General features: G+C 38.9%; 1 protein-coding gene across 2 annotated transcripts in view; it reads right to left on the reverse strand.

The window, feature by feature from the left end:
- Window positions 1-5,635, reverse strand: part of FILIP1 (filamin A interacting protein 1) — a 180,328-nt gene extending 174,693 nt beyond the window's left edge. Inside the window, exon 1 of one of the 2 annotated variants that reach the window (XM_085859313.1) lies at window positions 5,485-5,635. The gene's annotated coding sequence lies outside the window, so the exon portion shown is untranslated. Of the gene's footprint in view, window positions 1-3,443; window positions 3,513-5,484 lie in introns of those variants that run through there. The other variant, XM_085859318.1, reaches the window with a different exon arrangement.
- Between the last annotated feature and the right edge of the window lie 1,577 nt (window positions 5,636-7,212).

A 7,212-nucleotide genomic window follows, 5' to 3' on the forward strand; every position in this document is an offset into this window, starting at 1 on the left:
ACAGCAGTTTGTAAAGTACAAGGGAAACGAATGGAATTATTTCTACTCGACTCACCATTTACATTAGTGATTGCATGTAGGACTGGGATTCAATTGTGAATTCGGCCTGCTGGTTGCATCACTTCTAATGCTTGGCTGTGCCGCCGATACAGTGTCCCTGTACATTAGGGTAAGAATTTGTCAAGGGTACTGGCTCACAATACAACTCACCGGTATTTTCATTCATATAACCCGCCAGTTATGTCATAGCGACTCACAATTGGCAGGCCATCCATGTCTGCTATTTATGCATGCGTGACAATGAATGGGCGGTCTACGGTTGAATGTCGACAGAAGCACAATCGTAGTAAATGGATTTGCTGATGACATTTTCTTCAACAAAGCAACAGCAAAGCTTATTGCAAACCAGAAATCCTTTCAGGCTAAGAAAGGTCGACAACGTAGTCATTACTGTAAATCCTGGCATCCTCACTATAATTTGGTGTGTGTGTGGGTTTGTGTGTGTGTATTTGTTTGTTTGTTTGTTTGTTTGTCGTGCTACTCCTCCTACAGTTCAAGGCCGATTGCATCCAGACTTGCTGCCGAGGATCAGCATGACTCTAATTAGTGCATAGGGGTGTTTTTATCTTTGCAGGAAGTCTTGGGATAGGGGAGGAGGTGGAAAGGGACACAAATTCTTAATGTAAACTAGACAACCCGTGAACCCGTTGGGTTCCCATTGTGATGGCGGTTGATGAAAAAAATAATTTCAATTACAAAAAAGATAGCTCCAGTGAACTATACCGCTGAGGTTGTTTGCATTGATCAAATACTCCTGAAGAGTACTTGACTGAATCGGGAATTGATTTTTAAATATTTTTTTTCGTTGCCCGATTTGAACGAAACTTGATACTGCACACCGCAGGAGAATGGTGAGTAAGGTGGGCTGAACATTTTTATGCTATCGTGTACCATTTTGGCTGTATTTCGGGAACATACATACATACAAGATGAGAGTTTTAGTAATCTATAGATAGAGATGTGCATCGTGGAGCACTGCTCCAGGTGGAAGAGGGTATTACAGATTCCCACCCTTTACAGTCCAGTATTCCTGTCCCCACGTTTTACAGTGCAATGAGGTGTTTTGAATTACGCAGCATTTTGGAGAGGTATTTTGAATTGGGAAAATAACATAAACCCCCTAACCGCTCACGTAGGGAGCGGGTGCTTCTCGTGGTAGATAACACAGCAAGTTAGTCATCAAGGGCAGTTAATCATTAAATCACACAAATATGTAAAAAAATATATATTAATAATTAATCAATGGCAAACACAGCATCAATGAATAACGAGATAAAGTTACCTTCTGAGAGTGAAACTACTTCACAATGGGTAAGAAGGGAAGAAGGATAATTAGACCAAGGGTGTGGCAGGAAGGGTTCTTTTCCTGCAGTCAAGAGAGACTGGGTTGGAACAAAATAACACAATTATTTGAGGTACAGCATTACAATGTTGCAGTATAGCTTGGAGTCGATAGGTCACAAGGACAAATCCATAATTATATTACATGTGGGAAAGCATTGCCTTGGAGAATAGGCGACACAGAATTGTTATTGGAGGTCTCAAGTTGATGCCATTGTGGAAATTAACCGAGCTTGTCATTGTGTCGAAGTAATCCAAACATCTGACTTGGACGGACTATCGGTGAAAGATTTGCATTTTAATTGGGGTACAACGGCTCAAGGAATAAACCAAACTGAGGATGTAACTGGAAGTAGCAGAAACAATAGATGGGCATTTGAGGAAAGAGTGAAAAGACAAAAAAAACGTTGCACAGAGAGAAAAAAAATAAATAATCAAGTAAGATAAAGAAGGATTTAAAACAGAAAAGAGTTAAAAAGTGAACAATAGGAGTTCTCTTCTGTTGTATGCATGGTTGACTGGGATTTGATCACAAATTTCATCTCTTGGAGACACCATTACCAAAGTATGACTGTGCTGCAGTGCCCTGTAGACAGGAATTTTGGGCCCTGTAAACAGAGTTCAGGATAGAAATTTTGAATATGAAGAGGGCACACAGGCCCACAATGGCCTACTGTTTCTCAAAGGCACAATGGGATATATTTACATCCAGCAGCAAAAGGCAGGTGGCTTCACACCCCCTCCAAAACATGACATACTCAATGATGTGAAGCACCTGGATGCCAGTTTACAGTCAAGCTGAGAATTAATGAAAAGTTAAAATAAATAATATATAATAAGAAGAAGCAAAAGCGGGAAAGAAAGTAATTGCAAACTTCGTAGATTGGGAAGAAAAAAAACAAAGGATTGTGCATGTCCCTTAGAGAAAGGTCACAATTCCCTTTCTGACCAAGCGCCGCCTCGCCCACACTCACACGTGTCACACACACAAACCCAAATGCCAGGTTATTGTTTGTGTGCCAGGAGCAGTGAAAAAAGAAAGGAAGCAAGGACGTAAAAGGCCAAAAGCCCCTGTAGGGAAAAACAACAACAAAAGGATAAAAATTACTGCCAACTTCATTTAAAACCCAAAAGGTTGGTCACCAAAAATGGGTCACGTGACATACTTCGGGGCTGAAAGGTTCGCAGCAGGATTTCACTTCCATGCTGAGTTAGTCAGTGCAATGTTTGTTGAAGGTCAATAGTTTGAGTTTGATTATATTATTATGGTGGCAAATACCAAGCTGAATAAGAAATGATAATGTGCATAACTCCCCGAGGTTTGTTGGCTCACTATGACTTTTAAATAAGTTGCAGGTGAACAGCCATGTCATATAATGTGCAAATTTGATGTCATCTCATGTCTTCACTGGTCTAGTGCTTGAGGTTAATCCTTCATGAAGGAAAATAGGGCCACCGTGGAAGTTAAAGATAAAGTGGTTATCGCTGCACTCAAATCGCAGAGTGATTTTGGTTTGGGTAACAAGCGGGTCTATCAGTCGAACATAGAAATAAAATAATAATAAAGATTTGAATCATGAGAAATCTAAATGTTTACTCCAAGCACATGCAGAGTTAACAAATTGGTTCACTTTTGTCTGTCTGTCTGTCAGTCTACAAACGTCAGTTTATGATTGAGGAGCAACTTCATTTCAATTGAATGTTATATGTTGAACACAAATCAGAACATGAAAAGGAAATCAAGTTTGTATTTTAACAGTACTTTGGCTCTTAATTCGCCCCAATCACACGTGTGCAGAAAGGAATAAGATATTTTTTTTTACTATGTTTGCATGTCTGGCAGTCCAACAAAATTGAAAATCATTCCAAACAGAAAACATGCTGCTTATAAAGGATGTCATAAAGGACACAAACAACAAGCAGAAGGAATTAGAGTAACGTTTTTAATAAGGTGATGTAAAAGATGCTGCATCAATGGTGATAAACTTCAGAATATTTTTTTCTCCAACCTTTAAAACAAGCAGTCATAGACTGGTACTTACGAAATCGTCAACTTGACCTCTGACCTGGTGTAATAAAAGCTGTCTCTCAAGAAGGTAGCGACGCAAACCAGAAGTTTCTACGATGATTCTGTACCAAACCATCAAAAATCGAATGTTTAACCTCACTGTGACCTTGACATTTGACCGATTTTGACCAAAATCTAATCAGCGCTAGCCATCACCCTCCTGAATCACGTGGTGTAATTTGACATTGGTAGCTTCTTCCGTTCTCAAGTTATCGTGCCAACAAACAAACACACAAACACACAAACAGAGGACGGAAGTCATCAATATACTTACGAAATCTTAAGATTTCGTAAGTAATAATTATTTTATTTCAATTGAATTATATACTTGAACAATGTACAACACAAATAGCCGTTTTTGACTTTAAAAACCTTCGGTTTATCAGTACTTGGACAAAATATTACGATGTTTTTCGTCATTACGACCAATCAAATTTGCCGTTCATAGACCCGACTTGCTTCGCAGCACAGCGCCGGGTAAGGTGTTCTCTAAACTCTCCAGTTTAATGATGTAAAAAGATGGACATCTGATGGCAGCTCGCCTTACCGCTGTTCCAGCAGAGTCAAGTTGTGTGCAATGCAGTTAGTTTATAATCATGTGCGGAGGGAAGAACGGTGGGGCAGGAGTTGAAATGATGACTTACTGGATTAGAGAAGTCAGAACTGAAAACTTTTACTGTTGGCTGACTTATACACACTTTTACACTCCTTGCAACATCTACAATACATGCTTTGGAAGCCAAATTCAGACTGAGCAACAAAATGAACCAATGGGTTCTCAAAAGACTGAATATCCAGTTCTTGTAGGATGGCAACTGTATTCCACTCTTTGTTTGTTTTTTTATGTGATTGTTGAAACAGGTGGTTGGCTGTCACAAACAGCTGCTGCAGCCGCTTCAACAGGAAAGGCTCCACTGCTCACCTCCATTCATTTGTTCCTCTTTTCTCTCACCTGTGGAACCAACTTCCTCAGTCTGTTCAATCCCATATTTCCCTCCAGGGATTCAAGATGGCTTTTCACCACCACCTTAGGTCATCTCCCATCCATATACCCTTTCCTTTCCAGATGATTGTGTTTACCCCTTCTTTTTTTATTGTTTGTCTTTCTTGCACTATAAAGTTGGAATATGTCTGTCATGCACTAAAAGACAAGGTCCAGGAAGGGAACCAGTTGCATATCATTTCCAGCTCAGCAGAGAGGGATGCTGCTACACTTGCCTGGTGGAGGGGTATAAGTACAACACTATCCTGCACAGAGAGTAGTATTCTGCAAAGTGATACAATGAATTGTTCAATAATGAAGAAATGTAAATGATGCATGTCAAAATCAAGATTGCATCCAAAACACTACCATGAAGGATACCAGCATCCAGAAATACAGACGGAGATATAATTACGTGCAAAGCAACCCGCTGCTTGTGAGTGGCTGAGTGCTCAGGAAATACGATAGCCAGTCTAGGAGGGAACTCTGGATAGCAATGGCCAACAGTTTGGAAGTCAGCGCAGGGTATCAGAGAGAATCGAATACATGGGAGATGTCCAATGAGATATACCTGACCTCTTGTTGGAGAATAAGGACATTGATCCATTGTTGACAAAGTAACGAAGCAGCATGACCATGGTGGAATAACTTTTCTTCCTATTCTCAATTTAGCTGCATGATCCCCAAGCCCACCACCTAAATGAAGCAAAATATATAAATGGTTCCTAAATACATTAATTTCAAGTGACATCATGTTTCTACAGAGTAAACCATTTCTCAAAACATCTCCAAACATCAACAATAAAAACGAAGAAACATCGATAGAGCTACGACAAAAAGGGGAAAACAATACATAACGTGAAAAATAAGGAAATGGGGAAAACTGAAAAAACACAAAAACAACACAGAATATAAACAGGAAAATGCTGCCCAGACTCTCGACACGAACCCATGTTCATCAACACTGATATGGTCCCGAAGGAATGCAGGAACAGCTGTTGTTACCAACTAACATAACACAAAGCACTCTTACCTGCCCACGTGTATCGCACAGATGTCACTGCTCGAGCCAGTCATGAGCCGCCCGTAAGGAAAGTAGTTGTAACCCCCTTCCTGCCTTCCCATCCCTTCTGCGATACCCCGAGGAACACCCACAATGGGACAGTTTGGCTCATTCTCTCCTTTTTCACTCCCCCTTTTCTATTTTGCCCTCTTATCGCTTTCACTCCCACTCCCACCTGTAGTGGCACGTCCACACCCACTTTTCACTTCCATTTCAACACAGAGTCCCATTCCTACTTACCCACGTCCCTCCACTTCCAGCCAACAGTATTTGATTTTGATGTACCATACTCTTTAACAGAGTGTTTGTGCTGCCAAAGCAGTTTCTTGGCAAGAGTAATACTGGGTGGTTTGCCATTGCCTTCCCAGCATTGTTTGTCCATGTTCTCTCTATCCTTTTAAAGGCTGAGTGTCAAGCAAAGAAGCAGCACATCTCATTTTTAAAGTCTTTGGTATGACTCGGCCAGGATTTAAACCACCAACCTCCCAGAGTTAGAGCAGACACTTTAGCCATTACACCACCGAGTCTAGTTATATCCAATATTATAAAGGGTGTTAATATAAACTTTAAAAAATAAAAATATATATTTTTAAAAGCCCTTTGAAGATCCGTATGTTTTATCAAATCGAACAGCGTTCAATAATTAACTACTGCGAGAATATCAACGCCTTTGTCCAATGATTTGACCATGGTTCGTTTCCTCAACCAAACCCTGCTCTTCTTTTGTTAGTCTGGTTTGGACGGCCCACTGGATTAAACAGAAACAAAACATCAATTGGAAGGTTACCCAAGGACATGGTGGAAGGGAAGCTGGAATAAAAGATGCCAATTAGCACATTTTCGAGCTCACATTATTCATAAAGTTGTCTTGGCATATAATATGGACTGTCTTTCCTCATAGGATAAAGATTCTCCGATAACGACCAATGTATGATAACTCTCTGCCTTGTGCGAGAGAGCAAGTCAAGGTGGTTTGACAATAATAACTTACAGAATTGCTGGAACAATTGGATGTTGTCGTTATATTCTTTGATGAAAGGCAGCCCACCTAATGGAAGGCAATTACATTATTCCAGCTGGTCATCATGTTCATGGGCAGATCAGAAAGGACAAGAGCAAGCTACACCCTTGGGAAGTGCTGCGTGACTGCACCAGTAGCATCCACGGCAGCAAGACCGTTTCACATGGCATGTCCATTCATCCATCGTGGTGAACAACACAGTCACAGTCACAGTGTGTCTCTGTCTCTGTCTCTCTCTCACTACAGATGGTAAGGACCAACTGTGAGGACCAAAATAAATGTTTGGACATTGCAGTCCACCTTGAAGATCAGAATTAAATGTATAAATATATATATATACATATATATGTTTATATATATATATATATATATATATATATATATATATATACACATATATATATATATACACATACATATATATATATATATATATATATATATATATATATATATATATATATATATATATATATACACATACATATATATATATATATATATATATATATATATATATATATATACATACATATAAACATATATATATACATATATATATATATATACATATATATATATATACATATATACATACATATATATATACATACATATAAACATATATATATACATATATATATATATATATATATATATATACATATATATATATA

The sequence above is a fragment of the Eptatretus burgeri genome, chromosome 16 (assembly GCF_056783735.1).
Source record: "Eptatretus burgeri isolate ZD-2024b chromosome 16, Ebu_testis_v1, whole genome shotgun sequence".
Taxonomy (NCBI): Eukaryota; Metazoa; Chordata; class Myxini; order Myxiniformes; family Myxinidae; genus Eptatretus; species Eptatretus burgeri.